General features: G+C 42.2%; 1 protein-coding gene across 24 annotated transcripts in view; it reads left to right on the plus strand.

Moving 5' to 3' along the window:
- The window catches only part of LOC310661537 (poly(rC)-binding protein 3-like), a 246,593-nt gene that overhangs the window by 146,544 nt on the left and 73,903 nt on the right, over positions 1-26,146 (plus strand). For 2 of the 24 annotated variants that reach the window (XM_083407855.1, XM_083407836.1), the window contains exon 1: positions 9,474-9,896. The exons of 11 other annotated variants lie outside the window; for them this stretch is intronic. The gene's annotated coding sequence lies outside the window, so the exon portion shown is untranslated. Of the gene's footprint in view, positions 1-9,473; positions 9,897-10,026; positions 10,260-26,146 lie in introns of those variants that run through there. 11 more of the 24 variants (XM_083407839.1, XM_083407841.1, XM_083407831.1 and 8 more) reach the window with 10 other exon arrangements.

Raw genomic sequence — 26,146 nt, forward strand, 5'->3', positions numbered from 1 at the left:
TCCTGAAGTGGGTGGGCCAAGCTTTCTTTGGGAGCAATGTCAGCGCAGGGGCATTGGGCATCCATTCCCCACATCTGCCAGGAGGGTACCAAGTCCTTCTTCACAGGGCCACGCTTCAAGAGAATGGTCTCCATCGCCAGCACACAAGCTGATGGACACAGAGCAAAACTCCAGGAGCCCCCCCCCCAGGTATGCTGCTGCATCCCCCCCCCCTTCCATTCTCCCAGCATGAGTGAATAAAATCCTGTGGGAGCCATTCTTCCTGTTAGTTTCATGCTCCAGCTGCACCAGTAAATAAATATCTGATGCTTCCTGTTACCCCAGCAATGTAATCTGCATTGTTCCCAGATTCAAGGGAGTGTTCTGCATACTTTATTCATTTTGTTGTTGTTTAGTCGTTTAGTCGTGTCCGACTCTTCGTGACCCGATGGACCAGAGCATGCCAGGCACTCCTGTCTTCCACTGCCTCCCGCAGTTTGGTCAAACTCATGTTAGTAGCTTTGAGAACACTGTCCAACCATCTCATCCTCTGTCGTCCCCTTCTCCTTGTGCCCTCCATCTTTCCCAACATCAGGGTCTTTTCCAGGGAGTCTTCTCTTCTCATGAGTGGCCAAAGTCTTGGAGCCTCAGCTTCAGGATCTGTCCTTCCAGTGAGCACTCAGGGCTGATTTCCTTCAGAATGGGTAGGTTTGATCTTCTTGCAGTCCATGGGACTCTCACGAATCCCCTCCAGCATCATAATTCAAAATAATCAATTCTTCGCTGATCAGCCTTCTTTATGGTCCAGCTCTCACTTCCATACCTCACTACTGGGAAAACCATAGCTTTAACTATACAGACCTTTGTTGGCAAGGTGATGTCTCTGCTTTTTAAGATGCTGTCTAGGTTTGTCATCGCTTTTCTTCCAAGAAGCAGGTGTAATTTCGTAACTCCTGTCACCATCTGCAGTTATCATGGAGCCCAAGAAAGTAAAATCTCTCACTGCCTCCATTTCTTCCCCTTGCACCAATTTATGCATCATCACCACCTCCAAATACTTGCAATGTGATCCTGGGATTGTAGGTTGTTCTCTGCTGTATATACATTCTTCTTTCAAACTATAAATGGATAGGATGAGTGTTTTCACTGACTGGTTGTCAAAGCTTTTTTGGACTTAAAAACATCTTCCAGAGATTAATATTTCACCCAAGGCTCTTCCTTTGCCTTATGCAAATATTTTTGTGACCGTATAACAAATAGTATTTTATTTGTAACAGAAGAAAAACAAAATAAAAATGTATAAATGCACATACAAGCCTCTGATCTCTGGAAAAGAGCTGTTGGTATTATTGAATTATTTTTAGCTTGGTAGCAGTGAATAAATATTATCTAGCTCTTTATACTCGAAACACAGTAATTTTTACTTCTGTGTCAACTGACGCAATCTTACTCCCACTGTCACAGTTAGTCACTTGCTTTGTAAATTCAGTCAGTGCTGCTTATATAGAGTATATGCAAAGCTTGTATTTCTTTCTTCTTCTTTTTACAGATAGGAAGGTAATGTAATGGAACCGTAGTTTTTTGGAAACTCTGGAAGGGGAGATCCCCTCCCTCAACATTTGCTGCCTGAACTCATTCACTTTTGCACTAAACTAGGGGCCACATTCGCTTGGTGGAAATCTATCAGAGAGCACATTTCAAAAGAGGATGGGACCAGACACACACCTAATGGCACATTCTTAACACAGAGAAACACACTAGGACAGTAGGAAAAATGCAGGACCTCTTGACACTTCTCTGCGCTAACAAAAATACAGAGGTGGGAATTGTTGGCATGTCCATGATGAAAGAAACCTGGATCATTGCTGCTAACTCATCTTGCCTGAATGTGGGCTTCACATAATTACTGTCCTTTCTGTCTTGATGGCCAGTTTTCTTGTAAGAAGCTTTCCACAGAAGCTTCAAGAGGTGCTGCGGTTTGTCTTGGTCACATGTGAAGAGGGAATATGCTCATTCTTCCAGTTTGGAGGTCAGAAGACATCTCTCCCAGCAACCTGGAGACATGGAGAGCAGACACCAACTCTGCTTCTCCCCAGTTCTGTGTAGCATGCAAAGCAGCTCTGGCTGCGTCTCTTGTAACTTGATGATTTGCTACTCATTGAATAGATCCACATTATTATTATTATTGTTATCATTTTTTAATTGAGCACTGCTCGTGTAACAAAACTGTTCAATTATGGAATTAAGGAGCAGGACAAACTATCCGAAACCAACCTTCCTCTGCAGAAATTCCATTTTTAACTTGCTACAAAGTTCTGTTGTGAAAATATTTTATACCGTTGTGTGTTGCTGCTGAGTCTGCTTCTCTCAGCACAATCAAAACACATGGTTAAGGAGGAGATTGACATGTGGCTTATGAACACTGTAATTAGTTCTCCTTCCTACCTCTAAGCAGTAATTAAATCTGCTACTTCTGCTCTGTTGATTCATTTTACTTCACTGTTTAATGGCTCAGCTGAGAACATCTTTATCTCTACATCTGAAACATTTTATTCAGACAAAGAAAATAGGATAATCCACTATTTCCCCCAAGAACATGTTAAAGGAAAGAACTGTAATGCAATATGATTTGACAGTGGTGACACTCCTTATCAAATGAAGCATATTAAAGGGAAATCTTCCACTAGTGTAGAAGGCAAATTTTCCACATGTAGGTTTTTTCCTCCAAGTTTCTCATGTCAGATTTTGAACCCAAATGCATCTAATTTTGAGCTGCCCTTCAGAGTCATAAATTAAATGGAGAGAGTGTTTAGAATAGTAGTAATTATATAGTATGCAAAGCAGGAAATCTGATTGTTCCAATGACATCACAGATTTCTTTTTTAAATGTTACTTTAAAAAGGGATATCAATGGGCAACAGAAATCTTTATATAGGAACATGTTTCGTTGTTTGGACCATCATCTTCCCTATGAGGAGAAAGGACTTTTTTTAAAAAAAAATCAGATTATAAGCAGAACAAAAGCGAAAGGCAGATCACATATGAAAACTTGTCCCTCCTTCTCCAAGTAGCAGAGAGTTTCAGGGATAACCTTGGACAGGATTGCTTTCCATGTTAGGAGAGTCTGCTGGAGAGTTACCAATTTGCAAGTTGAACTGAGCCATTTGATGCCAGTCTTGCAAAAGCAACACTGTGCCGCTGTCCAAAGCTTGCTTTCGCAATCCCACTGGAAAAGCCAGACTTCTTTCGCTTTTCTGGCTTCATTCAAATGTCCACGTTGCTTCCTTCAGCGCCATTCAAACGGGTGGTGTGCTTCTACTAGCCACAGGCAGCCCCTTCCTTGCACAGTCATAGAAACAAAATTTAATTTTGTATTACAGGCTGAGTATTGAATGCTTTTAAATAATATTTTCAACTTGGAAGAGAACGCTTGAGCCTATTTCCTTATAAAGACAATTGATTTTTTCTGTTTTATTATGAAAAACATTAAAAGTAAGATAGAGATGTAATACAGAAAGAACTACACTGAAAATCCACATAAAAATATAGAAAGGAAAGAAAAAGTTTGTACAATCTTCATTGAAAACTTCATATCAATATTAAGGTCTTTTCACTGTGCTTTTTTTTGTTCTAGCTTTATCACTTCATTAACCTGACAGACCTGCAGTTTTGCTTATTTCATAAGTTTCCTGTATTTTATAAATTTATGATGTTTTCATCGTTTTGTACACTGCTATTATATTTTTATGAGTGGGCAGGTTACAAATACTCTCTATAAATACAGAGCCCATTTCAGCCACCAATTTAAGCACAAAGCCCCCTCTTTAAATCTCTCATCAGCCACACACTTGCTATTGGCAAGTCACCATCTCTCCCTTCCTATGTACCTATGCCTGTTTTAAAGATTACTAGGAATATGTACATGTGTACATCAAATGCTGTGAATATTCTGAAGGGCCACGTAAATGGAAAATATTATTTGTTCAGGCAACATATGTTAGGAGGGTATGAGTACTGAGTTAGTACTTATATCTGTTTTTGGGGGTGGTGAACATTTTGTGATTGCCACCAGAACAAGTGTACTTCATAACAGATTTGTGAGATATGTGCTGATGTTTTTAATATTTTCAGACTCATACTAAGACTGAATATTTTTCTGTGTTTTGCTCCAAGCATTGCCTGACATAGGATCTAATTACAGAGTTTGTGACTTTTTGATTATAACTGATAAGCAACTTGCCAATGTTTGGCCATTTCTGTTCATGAAGCATTACTGAATGAACGTGAGCGGACTCTGTTTTAGAAAATGCACTGAAAGAGCTGGCACTCATCGTTTGATGGATCTATTTTACTGCACAAAATGTGTCAGATATTATGCGTTCCCGCCTGCCTGGCACCTGCCTGAAATTTTGCCAAGCCGAAGTCTTGGTGCGTGTTTACCCCAATCTTGCAGGGTTTGGAGCTTGTGGGTACCTTCATATGTTTAGCTATGTGCACTAGGGCTTCCTTTGTTCATATGTTCATGCTATACACATGGACACCAGAGGTGGGGCAACCCAGCATGCAGATTTGGCATGCAAATACTTCTGAATAGGGCTACATTACACTGCAGATCCAAGCTTTTTCTTCATAATAGCTGTTGGTATCTGTCTGCCTTGGGAGATAATGGAGGAGTGCACCTTTGGGAGTGAAGTCAAACCATGGGAGAGTTACAGCACTTGCTGTGGCTATAGAGACTGATAAGGGAGAGACATGTTTTGCTGCATCTGGGGCAGATGAAGGCATCCAGCAGTGCTGCTGCAGATGCACCATGACTGTCCTCTCTCTGCGCTCCTCCCAGCAGTCATTTCTCCTCTGGTCTCTAGTGTACAGACATGACCAGACTGTCTGTCTCCAAGCACTGCAGTCATCTGCAAGGGAATAGAAGATGGCAGGATCCCCAAGGATGTGCTCTGTGAGGAGCTGGCTTCAGGGTTGGCTTCATATGGTGGGGTTGATGTTCCCCAGCCTTCACATCGCGTTTGCAGACATCTTTGTAACACAGAGTTGGCCAGCCAATGGGCTTGTTGCCTGAAGCCAGCTACTCATAGAAGACATCCTTGGGGATCTTGCTATCTCCCATTCTGTGGACATTACCAAGCCAGGAGTACAAACATGCTGCGAATGTGGGCTTGGGGGGAGCACATCTTTATCTGAGACTCTGTCCTGCCATGTGACGTCCACAATCTTCCTGATCCAGTGCATGTGGGAGGCATTGAGGCATCAGTCTTGGCAGTTGCCCACAACTCACTTCCATAAGGCAGCATGCTCAATAGTCTATGGTTAAATCATACATGTTTTTGGTGCTTTATTGGACTTTGGCAAATAATTATTACACAGAAATAGATACACCCCCCCCTCAAAAAAACAACCATCTGCTGTTTTTATTTATTTATTTGGTGCTTTACGGGTTGAGCAAGCCACTAACCCTGGAGGTTTGTAACCTAAAACAGTGAAAGAGAAGCAAAAGATGAAGTTTAAGGAAATGTATGATAAATCAGAGTCAAGAGGGAAGGATATCCTATAGTAAACAGAGGCTGCCTATTGGCTTCCAAGTGCAAATTCCAATGCAAAGCGCTGCTTCTTACTTTTAAATGGGAGGTAAGTTCCATGGTACCTGGTAACTCCTCTGGAGTGCCCACCCCAAAGTGATACAACTAGTTCCAGCATTATAATTATTTCGGCACCAGATTTAAACATTTTTATTTGCCCAGGGATTTCAAGTGGTTAAGCTTAGTCTGCATTATGATTTATTTTATTCCTGTCTATCATTGTTCCTAAATATTTATTATAACCATTGAGGTTGTGTTGTATCTTGATGGATACCTGAATTCATATCTGATGCACACCAGCCCTGTATTACAAATATCATAAACAAATAAAACATATGATTATGTAACTATTGGCACTTGGTTTAGTTGCAGTAGGTATTGGGACTAGGGGATTGTTCCAGTGACTTTTCAGAAAAATTAACAATCAAATAACATATTTTGGGAATGTAGAAAAGAAAGGAGATGGGATGGGACAGGGCAGGACATGAGGGATAGCAAAGGTGTGGTGCCCTAGTTGGGATTAACCACATTATGGGAATGATGAACACACCAGTGTTTTAGTTATCCCAAAAATCCTTTGCAGGAACCAAGGTAAACTGTCACTGACATGTGTGGATGCTGTTCATCTGAAGATTCCTGCTTTTATTTCCCAGCCCAAATTTAGCCAAGTATCTTCTGGCAGCCTGAAACAAGCTATATTGACGTTAAATATAGGTGTTGTCAGAATAGCTGCTGCCTCTTCTTCAATAATTTTCTTTAGTCAAAGAAGCGTTTTCATTTGACCTCCAGTCAACCTTAAGCTGTGTGGAAACCAGCTGAGTCAGGTCCTGCCTCATAACCCTCCGCTAACATGCCTTCTTAAAAAGCAAACCTGGCCCTGCCCTGAGCTTGAACCAGGACATTGCCCGTTTCTGCACCAGCTGGCCTTGCTGCAGAGTCCCAGGACTCCAGGTGTGGGAATCCAGCAAGTCCCAAAGAATATCATTTCTTTTGCCAGTCCCACAGCCCTGAGTGACAAGTCAGGGGAAAGCCTTAGACACATAGTTTCAGCTGTGGAATTCATTTCCACACACGGTAGTGATGACCACCATCTTGCGTGGCTTTAAAGGGGTAGGCAAATTCACAATGGCTACCCACCATGATGGCTGTATCCATCCTTCACTGTCGGAGGCATTATGCCTCTGAATATCGGTTGTAACAGGATGGAGTTCCAAAGGGATGCTCCACCATGCTAAGACCTGGTGATGCCTGCATCATACAGATCAGGCAAAGTGAAGTTACTGGCTGGGTATATGAGCAGTGAGATGATATTTTAAGTATCCTGGCCCCATGCTGTTTGGGATTTGCACACCAGCACCTTGAATTTCCACCTCTTGAGTTTCCACCACCCAAGGCAGCTGCTTCACCCCACCTCATGAGCCGGCCAGCTCTGCGGATAACTGTACAAAAGCAGGGGTGGGCTGTGCTTGCATTTGAAGCTTCATTTCCACCTACCAGTAAAGCAACCAGTCAGTCAGCTTAGCTTATTGCAGTCTATTTGCCTGCTCCGTGCCTTGTCCTGATCCCTCCTTTCTTTACCTTTCTGCTGTAAGTCACAGAAGGGCAAGGAGAAAACATCACTGCAGTTACCTGTCTGCATTTCCCCACCTTTTGTTGCTCAGAGATCATCTCCAAGGGTCAACAAAGTTTCCTTATAATGGAGGGGCTCAGAAGCTTGGACTTGTGTCCTGCGCTGCAGGTGAGAGGCCACGGCCATTGCAGGTGTGTGTATGTATATATTTATTACAGTCAATGACCAGTAGACACAATCGTTGGGATAAGCCTGGAAGTGAGCTCTGCCACCACCCCACACGAGCCAACTCCTAGGGGCCAAGGTCTCTTTGCCCCCCCTAAAATATTTGAGGCGGCCATATCCCCCCCCCCCCCCAAGTTGATGGGCAGTGCCATTCAGATGGTGTGCTTGTGCTGTGCCATGTGATTGATTATGCAGAGTGGGGCTTACATGCCCCCCATATATTATTCTAGTTGGCACCCCTGCCCCCACTCTCTCTGCTTTTACGAGCCCACAATTTTAAAACTCCCCCACCTGTGGCTCATGGGCCCTGGGTCCTGCTGGGGAGAAAACAAAACACTTCTGCCCTAACAGTTCCAACACCTGCATTTCCCCAAACCTCCATATGGGGCTGTCCTGGTGGCCCACCCATTTATTCCTCCGAATGGCTTATTTCTGGCTCTGGCTGTCTTTGCTGTAGTTGCTGTTTGTTAGGAGCTAGTGCACTGCTAAAACCATTTTCTAAAGCTGCCATGCAAAAGGCGACGTAGTGTTGGATTTCCCCACCTCGCTTGTGGCTCTGCCTGATTTAACAGCACTGTCCCCTATTTATCCCAAGTTGATGTTTTCTGCTTTCTGCTTGGAAGACAGCAAGTGGAAGAAGACTCCAAATGAATTTATTTCATAAAATGTTTTTGAACATTTTTTGGAAGCTGAACGTCTTATGCAGCTTCCGCTTGAGTGCAGGAAGCTCCTGCAGCCCATCAGAAGCTGTGCCTTGGTTTTCAAACGGTTTCAGGAGTCAAACGGACTCCCTGAACAGATTCCGTTTGAGAACCAAGGTATGACAGTATACTTAGGAACTTTGACTCCACTACTGTTGTAAGTCAGTTCCCCAGGGGTGTGGAGAATGCTGCCTGGTCAGGTGTTAATGGATGAGTTTCACCTGATAAAGCTCAAGGATGTGGTTGAGGTTCTGGGATGGGTGCAGACAGTCAATTGCACACTGGACCATAGACCCCCCGTGGCCGAAAACATGTGGAAGGAAGGGAACCACCGATTGGGCCAAGAAGGTAGCTAATGCATGATTGGAAGAAGGAGTGGTCTCTGTTTGGCTGAAAGTGGCAGAAGAATGACTATTGGCTGGTTGCAAATGTCCCCTTCTGGGTCCTTGAGTCCTTGCCCTCCCTTTAACTAGTTGCTCTTTCTTTGGTGGTGCCCTGAATGCTTCTAGCACTATCCGTTATTCCTGTACTTTTAATAATCTGTCCTTATTTTAATTGCGTATTTGAATAATTTTCTTCTTTCATTCTTTCTAGTAATTGGGAAGAGAATACTGGTAGACTATTCTTATAAACAGCCTGCACACTTTAGAGCTATTCCAAAGGTGTGCTTGATGTATGCCCTGTGTGATGAAATTGCTATTATTATTATTATTATTATTATTATTAATAAAAGGAAAACAAGACTTTTGAAATTCAGCTGTAAAAACACAGGTGTGTCTTTAATCTATCACAGAGTGAGCATTTACACCTGGCTGGGAATCTTGCTCCCACAACCGAAGCGTGAAATGCCACTCCTGGGATTGGGAGCAACAAGGTTAACTAGGGATGGATGTGTTGTTACACTTGCTTTGGGCTTTGTTATGATTGGGAGTGCAGACTGGGGGTTAAGCACAGGCTTCGTGGGAAGTGTGGCTTTGTTGAGAAGGGATTGGGGAGAGAGAAGGAGAGGGACAACCACATATACGAAATATACCTTTTTAAAAACACCCAAAAATCTCATTCAGATTTTGCGCACACAACAGATCAGCTTTCTTGAGAGGGCTCAGTTGCTTCAGGTGTCCTCCTTCCGTGCCCATGAGCAGAGAGAAGGTGTGCTGTGAACTTAAGCCTGTGTGTATCAGTGGCTGGGATGTATTCATTTAGCCAAGAATACAATAACCTTTTAAAAGGACCCTGATTAGTGTGTAATAATCCAGAGTGATATACTTCCGGGAAGGTGACAGCTTCTCTTGTGGAGAGTCTCTTTTCCTTTTCAGACCTCGCCCCCCCCCCGCCCCGCCCCTTTAATCCCTCTGTAGCCCCTGTGCATGTCGAGCTTTTGCAATTCTATTGCATTAGGATGTGGCACATTCCAGGCCCTTGACAAGGGCTTTTGTTTAGCAATATTTATAGCAGCTTCTTGTCATTGTAGAGCACAGGCAATTGCCCTGCCCTCTGGCCCCCTTCTTTAAGCAGATTTTAAGCAGAAGCTCCTCTCATGTAGCACTAATTGAAATGATTGGTGGAGGGGGGAGGGCTGCGCACTGACTCTGCCTGACTCTGGCTTATCTGCTTGGGGGCTAAACGGGGGGGGGGGGGTGAGGGTGAGAGAATGCAAATCTTTTGCCTCATTCCAGCAAGGCTCAGGACTAACCGGCCATCTGTCCACTCTTGGAAGAGAAATGACAGCGTCTACGCTCAGCTACAAGTCCAAAGCAAAGAAAAGAAATTGTCCCCAAACTCTGACTGAGAATTTCATATGAGGTACAGTCTCGAAGACTCTCTCATCAGGTCAGTTCGATGTAGCTGTTCAGAGAAACCAAGGGTTGCACCAGCAAAATCTTCAGTGTGTTGTCAAGACTTAAACTGGAGCTAAAAATATGCATTTCCTTTAAGTATTAAGTCTCTAAAACGCAGCTTGCTGGTTTGCCCACATCCATTAGGAATTTCATCAGTGATGTGTACAGCTTGCTTACTGGCACTGCTGACAGCAGAGCAGCCTCACAGCGAGCAAAGCTTGAAAAGATTTAAAACTAGCAAGTTCCTTGAAGAGTAATTTGGTTTTTATGCACAAGGGGCTTATCCTATGAACAAGCGGGCTGTGTTAAAATATGTATTAGGAGTTGTCATCTGAAATATGTTGGCTTCACTTAGGTGAGTAACCGAGCTTGAATTTCTCATCTGAGGATTTAAAATGCTGTCATATTATTTAGAATTCCTTTTTTCCTTTAATAGGCAGTTGGAAATTTAACAGAAATTCAGAAAAGAAAGAAAGCTTTTTGTAACCTAACATGGAATTTGAATGCAAATAATTTTGCATGTACTATATGATAGCATTAGAATCAGCACTTAAAGCTGACATGCGAAAAGCCACAAGCCCATGTAGTTTTACTTTCTGAAGGTAAATGGGCATAATCTTAATGTCTCTTTTTCTTTGTTTTTTTATGAGTTGTTTAAAAATAAACAACCTTCTGGTCTATCAGAATTTGTTGTCAGGAGCCAATACAAATACTAAAGAAGCACCACTGTTTTTGTGGGTTTTTTGTTGTTGTACAAAATGCAAATATTAAACTAACATAATTTAAATTGCCATAATATTTACAGACAGATTTTGTTTTACTATTTTATATTATTAGCATTCATTTACTTTGGACTTTTTAAAATGAAACAATGTAGCTTTATTTGTGTATCTAATATTAACAGGATCAGTATAAATATGTCTTTAAAAACAATTTATAATTAACTTCTGATTTTTGTTTTTACTCTGTTTGTTTCATCCTCATAATGTTGTAAATATTATTTAAAATACTTGATTTTCTGCCTAATGATGATCAGGGCAGAATAGCTATAATTTTATACATAAACCACAGTAAAGAAAAGGAACTCTCCTTTTTGATGACTTATATCGCCTTGATTTAAAAACAGTTCAGGAAATCGGTCAAAATTAGAAGGGGGCCTAAATATGAGCAAATATGAGTCAAGCTACAGGCTTGTGAAAGGGTTTTAAAGCAGGCATAGCAGGTGAATTGTACCAGAAAGACAGGACACATTTTCCTCATATCATTACGAAAACATTATCAAAAATATTATCAAAAATATCATTTAGTATGGATTTATACATTGTGGGGTTTGAGGATTAGTTGGAGAAGTGTGAACTATTTTCATTATACTGACAATTCTTCCAGAAATGCATTGGTATTTGTCTTTAGTTCTACGTGTTCTAATATAGCAGTAATAAAGCAACAGAATGCATGTTTCGGCTTTTAGTGAAACAACATCCCCATCCCACTGTGTCAAATATTTAAATAACAAAACTCAGTAGTGTGCTTGGTACGTACCATCTTATTATGTGAATGCCACTTTTAGCAACCGTTTTTATACCATCAGTCCAATAATCCCCCTTCCTTTTGTTAGCATCTGATCACTATATGTATATATATAAAAGTTTAGCTGTGATATTTACTTCAGGTTCCGGCCCATAGATTTAGCTTTGCTTTATACTTAGCTGCTGCAGTGTTGTTTTTTTTAATGAGTCAAAATTCCTTATGATGAACGGTATGCTATCATACCATTAAGTCTTGCTTGGATATTAAATTGAGTTGTTATCTCCCGTAAAAGCTAATTAGCAGTATCATACACTACACTGGGGTTGACAACTTCAAAAAGTGCATGACAACAGGATTTCAGAGGTCTGGAGCATGCCGAAGGTACAGAGAAATTGCTTCCTAAGCTAGAAGAATAGCAGAAGGAGCTTATAGAAAGCTTCAATCTTTCTGAGATCCTCAAAATAATAGTCAGCTGCAGTGAAGTTGAATAGGTTTTCAGCTGGTTTGTTACTGAAGGTTTGTGGAAGAAAAGTGGGGTCTGCATTATGGAGGTATGATGATAGCTGGAGATACATTGCGGCTTAGTTCTGCGGTTAAGAGTGCTTTGCAGGTGGAAAAGAAGCTTTTTTGGATAGTGGTGTGTGTGTGTGTGTGTGTGTGTGTGTGTGTGTATGCATGTGTGTGTGTGTGTGGTGTCAGCCAATGCACCAGAATGCAAAAGAGCGCAACAGGATGCTTGCTAACAAAGGAGTCTTTATCAGTTGAAAAGGTGGGAAGAGCCGTACAAAACTGGTGCACTGAAACAGTTGCAAGAATGTGGGGGCTTCTCAAGATCCCTGATATCTCTGGCAAAGTAATAGAAGACAGAAATTGTGTTCATTGTAACTTCCACTATGGATGCTTTTAATTTATTTATTTTTTTAAGCCAGCATTTTACTACTACATTTGGTTTTCTTTACAAAAAAAAGGCTGGTGGTAATTTTAACAAATACATGTGCCAAGAAATTTCAAAAGTTGGAAAGTTAATCATGGCACATAGCTAAAGAGCCCTGATGCACACAAACCACAGTGGCCTTTATTTTATTTCATAGAATTTATTCACCATTTGATTGTTTAAAAAACCCCTCAAAGCGGTTTACAGAAAAATAAAATGATAAAATTAAAACGAACAACTATAATTTAAAACATTCAAAAAACAGATTAAAACATGCAATAACATTGTAAATGTCAAGATATCTACTGTTTAATAAATTATTCTGCAACTGAGCTTTCTTAGGCAAAAACACATTTTAATTTAGTTGAAGCAGAGGGAAAAAAGAATCAACATATAAGTGAGATGCTAAGGAGCAATCACGAGCCGCAGCAAGATGACAATAATGAAGGATGTTTCCTAAATATTTTAAAAGGAACTTAGAGAAGGGAAATCTGCCTGGTTTGCCATCAATTAATAAAATCAACAGGAGATGGGAAAATGGGTCACTTGGGTTTTACTGCTAAGCAGCAAATCCAGAGCAGATAAGATTTAGCTGAGATGTTAAGGTTTATTCAGTGCATTTAGTTAATGAAGTTCTGTGCCTGTATTTTTTAAAAGCATGTGCAGCAGGGCTGGGGAAGGATGGAATGGCCCACCCTGCTATAATTATTCCTGATTGATGCATACTATGTAAGACTGGATATTTTTAAAAAGCTGAACAAAGGCGACTTCATTTTGTAAAAGATGCCAGAAGTTTTGTATCACTGTCTAGCAAATATCCAGGTAGAAGTACAGAGTATTAGGGGTTTTTTTAAACACTGAAGGCTTTTTAAAAACATGTTTTTATGTTGCTAAAGATAATAGAAAAGCAAATAAACAGACAGCAGAATGCAATTCCTGTGAAAAACATCCTCAGGCAAATATGCTACTATTCCACTGTTACTCTATTTTTGGAGAGCAGTCTGTATTGACAGCCGATGCTACCTCAAATGGTTTCAGATTCAGCTACAGTGGTTTCAGCTACACATCTCTGCTCACATCATGATCCCAGTTAGTTCTTGGTGCAAAAGGCAAATTTTATATATATTATTTTTCCTTTGCACCAACAAGAGGATAATTTTTGGATGCCAGGATTGAAATTGGCAGCAGGTACTCTTTGGTGAGAGGACCCCAGCAGAGATTTAAAGTAACAAAACATGCAGCAAAATACATGGAAAAGGAGATCCTTAAGATGTGCCCTTTAAAGTGAGTTCCCAAGTTTTCCTCCTCCCTTAACACAGGGAAAGACCACACATTTGGTAAGTTAGGCATAGTTTACTTACAAACTCTCCAGTGGTCAGTTTCATCTGCTTTTCCAGACAGTCTTCAGAAAAAATTGCACAGGCAGTAAAACTTGGCTTAGTTACAAAGTGGTGAAAATTCCTAAATTATTGGTTTAGGAACTGAAAAGAGGCTTGTGAGAGCCACGCAGAACCGGAGCAACCAGCTCAAACCTCTTTAAACACGGAGCTTCTCAGGTAGGCTGTGGAAGAACAATAGGCCTGATTTCCTAGTGAGGGGAAGTGGACGTTGCTAAGCCTGGCAGGACAGCTTGCTTACTCTGTGGTATTAGGCCCTTCATGTGTTATTTAGACTTAAGCATGTTGGTTCTATGAGGCTGGTTATCCCACAGTTCTCTGGCGATCTATGTTTCTAGGGAGCACTGTGATCTGTCTATTTGAGCATATCAGCAAGCGCCTGGCTGTTCAGTGATGGGGAACTTTTCCCAGCTGGTGAGCCAGATTCTGACCTGTAGGCCATTTGGATGGGTGGGTGGGGCGTACGCACAGGCATTATACCAGAGCTTTCCGAACTGCGTGTCATGACATGTTAGTGTGTCGGCTGCAGTGTGTAGGTGTGTCATGCAACGCTCTTTGCGCTCCTCCCAGGGCTGGAAAGGGGTTAGTTTAACCTCTGGTTTGCTAGTAAAACTGAATTACTGAGTTGCGAATTGATGCATGTCTAAAAAGTGTGTCACCAACATGAAAAGTTTGAAAAGCTCTACATTATGGAACTGTGTAGCTTCAAGGAGGCTTTCTTTCAGCCTGAATCAGCACTGACTATGTGCCCCCTTGGGGAAACTCCTTAGAGCAGCCAATTCTAGCAAGCCACACTTGCAGAGGAACATTGGCAAGCTCATTTTAAGATATTTTACTGTATTTTTGCTTGTATGGAAGCCGCCCAGAGTGGCTGGGGAGGCCCAGCCAGATGGGCAGGGTACAAATAATAAAATTATTATTATTATTATTATTATTATTATTATTCACATTGTTTCCTTGCAACCACCTGGTTACCTGCCCCTTACCCAGTACATCATAGATGACATCAGGTGTGGAGCAGGTGGGGATGATTTGGAGGAAATGACCTCATAGCCAGAATTATGACCCCTACTGACTTTGATTTGGTGCATGTGCTGGAGGCTCTAGACCAGGGGTCAGCAACCTTTTTCAGCTGTGGGCTGGTCCACCGTCCCTCAGACCATGTGGTGGGCTGGACTATATTCTGAAGGGGGGGGGGATGAACGCATTCCTTTGCCCCACAAATAACCCAGAGATGCATTTTAAATAAAAGGACACATTCTACTCATGTAAAAACACACTGATTCCTGAACCGTCTGTGGACTGGATTAAGAAGGTGATTGGGCCACATCCAGCCCACGGGCCTTAGGTTGCCTACCCCTGCTCTAAACCACAAGTCCACTTACTTTTAATGGTCAGGCAGCATTGCGGCCTGGCCACATCCCACATTGGCGATCCAGTGGCTGGCTGGGGAGGAGTGGAGGCCTGCCCACGGATTGCCCAGTGGCAAGCAGGCTTGGGTCCAGGGGGCGAACCCAACCAGCCAGTGGGTGTCACTTGTGTCCACCCCCAGGGGAATACATTGAGGCTGGCTCAGCACTCCTCCTTGGTCTACAATCAGATCTCCCACTCTTTTTTCCATATGCTTCTTCCTTCATGCTAATACCTTGCTATGGACATTGTCAGCTGCCATATTTGGGGCTGGGCAGGAATTTTTCCACTTGATAAATTGGCACCAGCCCCTTGGTTTTCACCTACCTTCTAGCAGTCAACACAACTTTGTGAGGTTAGGCATTGGGTAAGCCTTAGTTTTGTCTGGAGGGGAGGATGTAGCCTCTGCCTGCCCCTCCTGGGTTAAGAGTAGCCCATTAAAGGGATCTGTGAGGAATTGCTTCTGTCCGACACACAGGTGGGTGCTTGGGCCATAGCACTCATCCAACAGGGACCTCTCAGGGATACCCCTATTTGATGTGGGTCATTGCTCCCCCCATTATAACAATCCCGACACTCAGGGTGTGGTTTCCCCTTAGATTCACTCCCAGCAGATGGGCTGGGGTTAAATAAAGGGCTTCAACTATCCCTACGCCAAGCTTTCACATCTGTAACCAGTAAAGTTGTAGCCTATTCAAACCCAAAATCTATATGCTGCTGTCTTGTCTGGTTATTCACTACATAGGGAGTGACTGGGTTACTAGGCCTTGGCACACAATTAGATGATCATAGACAAACAGTCCCTTCTACTCACACACTTCTTCTTCCCTCTTTCATACATTGGAGGGGAAGTGCGGAAGCATCTACATCCACTTCTGACTAAACTGCATTTCTGCATTATGCACAAACTCAGGGAACTGTGTTTTATTCTAACTATCTAGTTAACAAATCAGGACATCAAATGATTGCTTTGATTATGATTTGTTCAAGTTCCACATTGGGCAGACGTTTTCTGCATTGCAGTGGGGTTGGACTAGATGATCATTGTGGTTCCTTCCAACCCTACAATTCTATTATTCTAAGCTGGATGATATCCCAGAATGCACAAATCTCTGGTTCAAAGGCCTCTGTGTAGTGGTTAAGAATCACTGAGGTTTTCCTCAGTGCTGGTATCCAGATAAGGCCATGGTGACACCTGTTACACCTGTGAAAAAGATGAATCACATCTTAGGGATAGAAGTTAAAACTGCCAATAGCATAATACCTTTATGGTTGGGACCACACTTGGAATACTGGGTACAGTTCTGGTTGCCTTGCCTCAAAAGGGCATAATACTCCACCGTATCCCACTTACATTTGGTACCAGAAGGCCCGGAGTTCATAAAGTTGTTTGGTGGATTGTGTAGAGAAATGCTAGAACTTAGATCATTCCAGTGAACCTGAATATTGGAAGATTCAGGACAATCAGGACACTCAGACACATCTCATTTTTTTTATGGGCAGTGATGCCAACACGGTTTTCTGGGTCCAGTTCTTTGTATGTTGAGTAAACCTTCTGACCAATCTGCAAAATGTGGCATAACATTTGCATATGTTTTTTCTTATGTGAAAATCTGTATCCTTCTTTGTACAGTACCGTATACACCTAAGGATGTAAAGTGTGAATATGGCAAACGCATGTATCATACAGGTATCGTGTCCTGCTTGTGTTGTTCAGTTGTTTCCATGACACAAAAGGAATTCACATTGGGTGTGATGGAGGAGTTCAGTTTTGAAAATCCTGGATGTGCCTGTCAGCTGATGTTAAGTAACAACTCCAGGCTGCCACTAGGAAGTATGGATTCATGGGGCCTCTGTGGTGGAGCAATTCTCACTACTGTGTTTTAAACCACATGTGATTATTTCCCATGCAGGCAATTTAATCTTGCTTTTGGTCCCACTCCCTCAAAGGGCACTTTTGGCTTTTTCTTTAAACTGTCCTGATGGGTGTCTCCTAAATGCATCTTTTTTTGGAAGGTCTAACTTTGTTGCATTTATAGCAATTAAAGTTTTAAGCCTTAGTTTGTTTCATGGCAATGAATAATAGAATCACGAAGTTGGAAGGGACCTTGGTCATCATGTCTACCTCCCACTAAGTGCAGGATGCAAAGACACCACTGTGGAATAACTCTTAGCATTAGGAATTCTCCATCTGCTCTATCTTCTGCATTAGAGCCCTTCAGATATTTGAAGGCCTTATTTTAATCTTCTCTTGGCTATACCTTCAGACTCCCTCAGAAGGTGGTGGACTTGCCTTCTCTGGAGGTTTATAAGCAGAGGTTGGGTGGTCTGTCATGGATGCTTTAGTTGAGATTCCTGCATTGAAGTTGGGCTAGATGACCCGCAGGGTCCCTTCCCCTACAATTCTGTGAACTCTTTCAACCCTTCTTTGTGAGATTTGACATCGGCCCACTTAAAATGCACTGCCCAGTACTGGACAGAATAGAGTGGAATGATTCCTTTTTATGCATTCTTCTCTTTATAAAGCCATCACTGCAGATGTTCATGTGGCCTCTGTTGTCTCTTGAATGAGATTCTTCTTGGGTTGCTGTATATTTGGTGCTACTGTAGCTTATCATTATGTATTTGATTTTAGTATTATTACTGAGCTTGTGAATATCGTTGTTAGTTTTTTGGAGGGTATCAATATTTTTATTATATTTATATTTTTTATTAAAATACACTTTTTATTGTTTTAAACTTGTTTTGATTTTATATTACAAACTTAGATGATGGCATCTGCCTTGGGAGGGTTTTTTAATAATTAAAGAAATAAGACTGCACTTGCTTTTTCAGCAGCAGCATCACACTGCTGACTCATGCTTAGCTTGTGATCACCCAAAACATTCTAGATGCTTTTCACATGTCCTGCTGCCAAGCTAAGTCACCTCCATCCTATACTTGTGCCTTTGATTCTTTGTACCTAACTGCAGGTCTTTACAGTTATCTTTGTTGAATTTTACAGTTATCTTTGTTGAATTTCAGCCCAGCCCTCAGCCCGACAAAATCACTTGAATCTTGATTTTGTCTTCTATGGCATTAGCTACACTTCCCATCATTGTGCCATCTGCAAGGTTGATAAGCATCCCCTTTGCTCCTTGACCCAAGTTATTTATGGAAATGATTAACAGTACGGTGCCTGGGATGTTAGTAGGCACCTCCCTTCAAGTTGATTCAGAGCCATTCATGAGCGCTTGAGTATGACTGCTAGACTAGCTTCAGCTCCACCAAACAGTAGCATCATTCAGCCCACGTTTTAACATCTTGCCAACAAGGAAATCATGGGAACTTTTGTTTCATCCCAAAACCTTTGCCAAAATCAAAAGACACACATCTACAGCATTCCCATGATTTGCAAAACTAACAACTGTGTAAAAAAGGGAATTAAGATCTATCTTCAACTTTGGTTTTGCTAAATATGTTCTTGGTTAAGAATCTAAATCTTAATTATAAAGAGGGGCTGAGCGATTTGGGGTTCATCCACACCTCCATTTGCCCTGCCACTCAGGGGCATAGGAAGGGGGTGCGGGGAGGTGAGGTTTGCCCCGGGTGTCATCCCTGAGGGGGGTGACAAAATGGCATGCTGTGGGGGGGGGGTTACAGTGCACCCGAGCCACATGTCCCTCCTGGGACTGATGGGGTGGCTCGGGGCCCCACACTGTCCAAAACAGCAGCGTGGAGCTTGTGTCCTCCATGCGGACTCCGTGGGTGGATCACCCCGCCCCTGCCGCTCCAGGTCCTACACCCCTGCTGCCACTTTCCCCTGGGAAAACCAGAGGTTTAGTGCTGAATCAGAACAAACAGATTGCCGTTTATTTCAATTTAGTGCTAAAGAGTGAGTTTTCGGGGGGGGGGGGAGTGGCAGCGTAAAGGCCAAACCTCTTGGACCCGTGCCTAGACAGGACTGCTCAGATCCATGCCTCCTAGGCACAGGACAAGTGGAAGTGTGGGTTAGCTCTTACTCTCAGCTGCACATGCAGTGGTAGCTCAGAATTAAAGACACTGCAAAACAAATATTGACCAGTGGTATTAAAAAAAATGGCAATGTGCTATTTCAGCGCAATTAACACAATAACTAAGGGCAACCAGGGGACAAAAAATAAAAGACCCATTTGAGAAAATATGGGAAGCATTTATGGACTGTACAACTGTAGAGGATAATGTCTGCCCCCTGCTTCCTATTTATTCTAGACTATGGACCTTTTGAGTTATCTCTTCATCTCAAAACCTTGTAATGAAAAATCTTGCAAAGAAAACCCTGTAAAGAAAATGTAATGGAGAAAGAAAGTATTGAGCCTATCAGCTTGTATAGTTGTTGAGCTGCCTTAAGCCGGTTATGTTAATAATTTACCCATTGTTTGATTTATATTTAATTTGTATTTTCAATACAGTTTAGTAAAGAAAATGATAACAAATTGCAAAAAATAAAGAAAGAAAATGAATTAAGATTCGCTTGGCATGATTTATGCTTCATAAAGCCATGCAGGCTCCTACTAAACAATACATTATATTCTAAAAATATTGCTCCTCATTCTATTCTAGAAATTTGCCTGGTATCAGCATCAAGCCAACCAGTCTATAGTTTCCTATGTCTGCCTGCCCCCTCCTCTTTAAAGATAGAAATAACATTTGCCTGTCGCCAGTCTTCTGACACCTCACCCATTTTCCAAGAAGTCTCAGAGATTACAGTCATCAGCACACTGGGATGTAATTCATCTGGCCCTGGCCTGAAGACTTGAACTCATTTAAAGCACCTAAGTGCTCTAAGCATCTCCTAACCTATCCTGGGTTGTATGTTCATCCTTATACAAATACATTTCAGTAATCTTTTATTGCTTTCAGCCAGTGGTGATACAATAATTCAAGATAAATTTCAGAAATATAAATTTAATACAACCCCCCTGAAAACTGAAACATGCATACATACACACACACACACACACACACACAGCATAAAATTCAGCTATATCGACTGAATTCATCAACTTAAAACATCACCGTGGAAATTAAATTCCAGTCTGAAATAGTTTTTACTTAGATTCTTGAGGCTGTCTGTGTCAAAGTCAATAGGCAACAACTTTTTTGAAATGGGAGATACCTTGGAAATACCTGATCATCAAAATAATATCTGAAGTGGTTGGGGACTGGATTGCTTTTGCACAGAGTGGCATGTGCAGGTTCTTCATTTTGTTGCCCTTTATTACATTCACAGATGGATGGGCTTTTAGTGAGTTCGGGGGCAATGACAATCCACCCATATATAGGAGACTTTCCTAATGCAATCAGAATTCCCTCAGGAGCCACGCAATGAAACCATTATGAAAATGGAATTTTGATTTAACTTATGGCCTTCTGTCTCTTCCCTCCGCCAGCAGAGAACGGGCTGCAAATATTCTGTCTCCAATGGATACTAAAAGTCAATACAGCTAAAAGCCCCTAACCATACACGGAGAGGGGAGATAAATAATAAAGTAGCCAGAATAGAATTTCCTTTGGTTACTAATAAAATGCCCCTGTATCCTGGCTGTATATATGTAACTGAGAGCATCATCAAAAATGCATTTAAATATGATTCTCCCTGTGAGAATCAGGAGGTACTAGCCAATCATACCTTTTGATGAAATTAGACATGATAATTTGATGCCAAATGAAATGCATTTCCTACTTTTGCTAGCATGATTCCGATTATACAGCTTTCTAAATAATAGTACGTTTAGATTGCTTTGCATAAAAACTAGACCATCCCCTAATCCTCTTTTGCCTGAATTGATTGCACAGATTTCAGTCCTGATCCAAAGGTGAAGCTAAACGTGACAGAAGCAGACCCACGTCTTCAAAACTGGGTTGCCACCAAACACCTATTGAAAGAAGGAGAGTTAATTGCAAATTTTGGGGGGGGGGGTGGATAGGAGGTATTTGCTACCATGGCTCCCCTCAGCTGGGCATTTTTCTCTTGGTCAAGTTGTGGCAGGCTCTGAAAAGGTTCAGCCCTCTTTCCACTTTTGGACACACACCATTTACAGGTATTTGGCATAAAGTCATATTTGAGCACACACGCAATAGTCCTTCTCTGAAACTCAACTACATTGAACTTTCATTTTGGACAGTAACTATTCTCACCGAAACTATTCATGGTTTAAATGCAGTTTTAATATAGTTTCTTATGTTGGCAATTTAATGAGCTACTAGCTTAATACTATCCTGACTGCAAAGAAATTTGAGGACAGAAATAAGCCCTTTGTCAAGTTTCAGGCTAATTGTTCACATTCTTGCAAAGCATGCCAGCAATGAATATTCCTTGTATGCGCTTTCTGAATATTAAAAATAAAATCACAACTGACTTGAATTCTCCATTTCCTGCTCTTTCAAGGGCCTTAAAAATTACCTTTCATCTCCTGTTCCTTCCATCGTCTAATGTCATTGCACAATTGCTTACATTTGCATAAGCTTTCAGCAACTTTAGGACCTTATGACTTTTATCACTTGGAGCCACTATTTCTCTTTTCCCAAGGAACAAGCAGTCAAAGAAGAAAATAATGAAGTTCCTGTGTCCTGTGTTGCCATGTGGAACTACTGATCATTATTGCTTGTAATACTGGAGCCTCCTCTCCAGGCAAATATCTCCTGTCACTTGAATAAACATATATTTTTATACGTTATCAAAGTTTAAAATATAAAAGATGTGTAGGTAAGTCAGGGATTGTTGCATCCTGTTCATGCCTTGCAACGAAAGTTAGCAGCAGTTTGGTGGCATGTTTGCTTCATATGTATTTGTATTTAACTGCTAAAATGTCTGAACAGATACATGAAGAATATGTCTAAAAATGCTTTGCCAAAGGAAGCCGGGCTAAGTCTGTCTTTGACCATTTTTAGGGCAACTAATGCAAATGACTACTGCAACAGTAAATTGTATGACGATACGGGCTTTTCTTTGATAATTCTCTTTGGTATGAGCATTCAAGCTGGAGCAATAAAGAAAAGTGTCATTATAGATCATGTTGAAAGGACAGCTTTCATGTCACTGTGCTTGAGGAGATTCACAGTAGTCTGTGGCAGTCTGCTCTTTTTCGTTATGGAGACAAGCCTGCCTTTTATTAATTACTCAGTCTCTCAGTAAAAACAGGGGCGTGTGATGTAAAATATCCTGACCAGGACTTTGTATTCATGTTACAATGGATGTCCAAAATTTGGCGAACACTGACTATTTGAGGTTAATTACATGGGTGCCTGAAAATAGACATCTTTGCATGTCTCAGGTATCAGTGATTCCTGACACATATTTAGAAGACCACATTTGCCAGAGTTTCTCAGAGCTTCGAGACATTAAAAAAAAATTGTCTGGGATTATCAATATACACATGCGGTTGTTAACAGTCTCCAAATTGTGAGCATGTTCATGCACAGCTCCACTATATACAGTTTCACAGTGAAGCTTTAAAATCGCATCTACACAGGCAGCAACCCAGAATGGTGGACTAAGAACCACTTAGCTGCCGTTCCATGTGACTGTCAGGGTGCTGTCAGCGGCTCCCGGCTGGTTGCCCAGGAAAGTATAAAGACAAGGAATTTCCATCTTACAAAGAATCCAGCCTCTTGGACAGTGGCATTGTTCCAAGTGAATCTCCACCTGCTTCTCTCCTACTTCCTCATTCGTCATCTTCAACTCCTCTACGGGTGCTGCTAAGTGCCCTCTGTCTTTGAGCTCTTTGTTCTCCTACTTTCAAGGCTCACTGGGTTCTGGGAGATCATAGAATCATAGAGTTGGAAGAGACCACAAGGGCCATCGAGTCCAACCCCCTGCCAAGCAGGAAACACCATCAGAGCACTCCTGACATATGGTTGTCAAGCCTCTGCTTAAAGACCTCCAAAGAAGGAGACTCCACCACACTCCTTGGCAGCAAATCCCACTGTCGAACAGCTCTTACTGTCAGGAAGTTCTTCCTAATGTTTAGGTGGAATCTTCTTTCCTGTAGTTTGGATCCATTGCTCCGTGTCCGCTTCTCTGGAGCAGCAGAAAACAACCTTTCTCCCTCCTCTATGTGACATCCTTTTATATATTTGAACATGGCTATCATATCACCCCTTAACCTCCTCTTCTCCAGGCTAAACATGCCCAGCTCCCTTAGCCGTTCCTCATAAGGCATCGTTTCCAGGCCTTTGACCATTTTGGTTGCCCTCCTCTGGACATGTTCCAGTTTGTCAGTGTCCTTCTTGAACTGTGGTGCCCAGAATTGGACACAGTACTCCAGGTGAGGTCTGACCAGAGCAGAATACAGTGGCACTATTACTTCCCTTGATCTAGATGCTGTACTCCTATTGATGCAGCCCAGAATTGCATTGGCTTTTTTAGCTGCCGCGTCACACTGTTGGCTCATGTCAAGTTTGTGGTCAACCAAGACTCCTAGATCCTTTTCACATGTACTGCTCTCAAGCCAGGTGTCACCCATCTTGTATTTGTGCCTCTCATTTTTTTTTTTGCCCAAGTGCAATACTTTACATTTCTCCCTGTTAAAATTCATCTTGTTTGTTTTGGCCCAGTTGGCCCAGGCCTTTGACCATTTTGGTTGCCCTCCTCTGGACACGTTCCAGTTTGTCAGTGTCCTTCTTGAACTGTGGTGCCCAGAATTGGACACAGTACTCCAGGTGAGGTCTGACCAGAGCAGAATACAGTGGCACTATTACTTCCCTTGATCTAGATGCTGTACTCCTATTGATGCAGCCCAGAATTGCATTGGCTTTTTTAGCTGCCGCGTCACACTGTTGGCTCATGTCAAGTTTGTGGTCAACCAAGACTCCTAGATCCTTTTCACATGTACTGCTCTCAAGCCAGGTGTCACCCATCTTGTATTTGTGCCTCACATTTTTTTTGCCCAAGTGCAATACTTTACATTTCTCCCTGTTAAAATTCATCTTGTTTGTTTTGGCCCAGTTCTCTAATCTGTCAAGGTCGTTTAGAAGTGTGATCCTGTCCTCTGGGGTGTTAGCCACCCCTCCCAGTTTGGTGTCATCTGCAAATTTGATCAGGATGCCCTTGAGTCCATCATTGATAAAGATGTTGAATAAGACCGGGCCCAAGACAGAACCCTGTGGCACCCCACTAGTCACTCTTGGACTAGTCACTCTTGGAGGGTCTGGAGTGCTTTCCGATGATAAAGTGTCAGCCAGGTGTTGCTCTGGCTTTCCCATGATTTCCCAACTTTCCCCCTCATCTGCCTCTGAGCTGCCACCTCCCTCAAACCCCTGTTGTAGATCTATACTGTCTTCCTCTTCCTTCTCCCTGGAAGGGTCAGGGTGGGGAGGCGGTCTCCACCACTCCTGCTCTGCCCAGTCCCTGACAGTGATAGAGAGAAGACGACAGGAGGAAGGTCCACTCCACTGGTTCCCCCTCCTCCAGCTGTCTCCCTTGATGATAATCCCACCTAGCTATTGTAGATATTGTAAGAATTGGCATCTGAACTTGCTTACTTTTATTTTTCTTCTCTATCCTCTTCTTTCTACAAGGTATATTAGGTTGTACATCATTATTTTAAAATTGCAAACCATGCAGCTATATTGTTGTTTTTATTATTTATGTATGTGAAAGGCCTAATTAGCTATCGAGTAATAGATTTGGCATAGCTTAATTCTGACAAATTTGATGAATTGGCAGGATTTCTCAGTGATGATAGACAGAGGTTCTGAGAGCACATCAAAAAGCTCCTTTGGTACCCAAGGATACAGGTCCATAAGACTGGAGACAGGCAGATGTTGTCACAGTCTTCAAAAGGGGGAGGGGGAGGAAACTGCAAACTGACTTTGATTCCAGAACAGGTTGTAAGAGTCCATTTGTCGGCAGTTTTGTAGCAATGCGGTGATTAGGAGTTAAAATAGACGTGTCAAAAATAAATCCTGTCATATGAATCTTTTTTCTTTTTTCAATGAATGTGTTACAAGGTTAGCGAATTTTGGCAACACTGTAACGTATTTTATATTTCTTTTAGCAAAACATTTGACAGAGGCCTCCATGTTATTTTGGTTGGCAAACCAGTTAAATGCAGGCTGGATGGTAGTACTGGCATCAGGTGAGGTCACAACCAGCTGGCAAACAAGGCCAAAGAGTGGCAATCAGTGGAGCCTCATCAAAGCAGACAGACATTGTGAATGGGGCGCCCTCAATATTCTTCAGCATTTTTATCAATTATGTAGATGCAGGATCAGAGGAAATCCTTATCAGATGCGTAAGTGACACAAAAGTGGGAGAGAAAAACCTCAAAAGACAGGACTAAAATTCAAAATGACCTTGACAGGATGGAAGACTGGGACAAAACTAACAACATGCAATTCGACAGAGGCAGAAGCAGCTACAGTGAGTGGCAGAAGCACCCATCTGGTCTCCCAGCACCAGTGTCTGCACTGTGCTCACCTCCCCACCACCTCCCAGTAAGCTGCAGAGATGCTGGTGCTGGGAGGCCAGGTGCAGACTGCTGGCCCTTCCCACCAGCCACTCCTGAACCAGAGACAAATAAAAACTTACGCATTCATTCACTGCAAGTCACAGTGTGGTGCAGCTGCAAAAAAGGGTTTGTGCAATTTTAGGGTGCATTATAATAGAACCAGAGTTTCCAAGCCATAGTAAGTAGTAATTCCACTTTAGTTTTGCATTAGGTAGACTTCATCCTGAAGTCCTGGGCACCACACTGTGGGAACGATGTTGAAGTGGGTACAGAACAGGACAATGAAGATGGTCAGTGGTGTGGAAGACGTCCTATAAGGAAAGATTGAAGGAACTCTTTTTGCCTGAGCCCCATCCTGCCTGTCAATACAGTGGTGCCTCGGGTTACGAACAAACTTTTTGGATTACAAACACTTCAAAATCAGAAATGAGTGTTCCAGTTTGCGTATTTTTTGGGTGGGGTTGTGGACATACTGGGTTGGGGGGTGCACTTCCGCTCTGTT

This window comes from Podarcis tiliguerta (genome assembly GCF_965153285.1).
Source record: "Podarcis tiliguerta genome assembly, chromosome: 13".
NCBI classification, from domain to species: domain Eukaryota; kingdom Metazoa; phylum Chordata; class Lepidosauria; order Squamata; family Lacertidae; genus Podarcis; species Podarcis tiliguerta.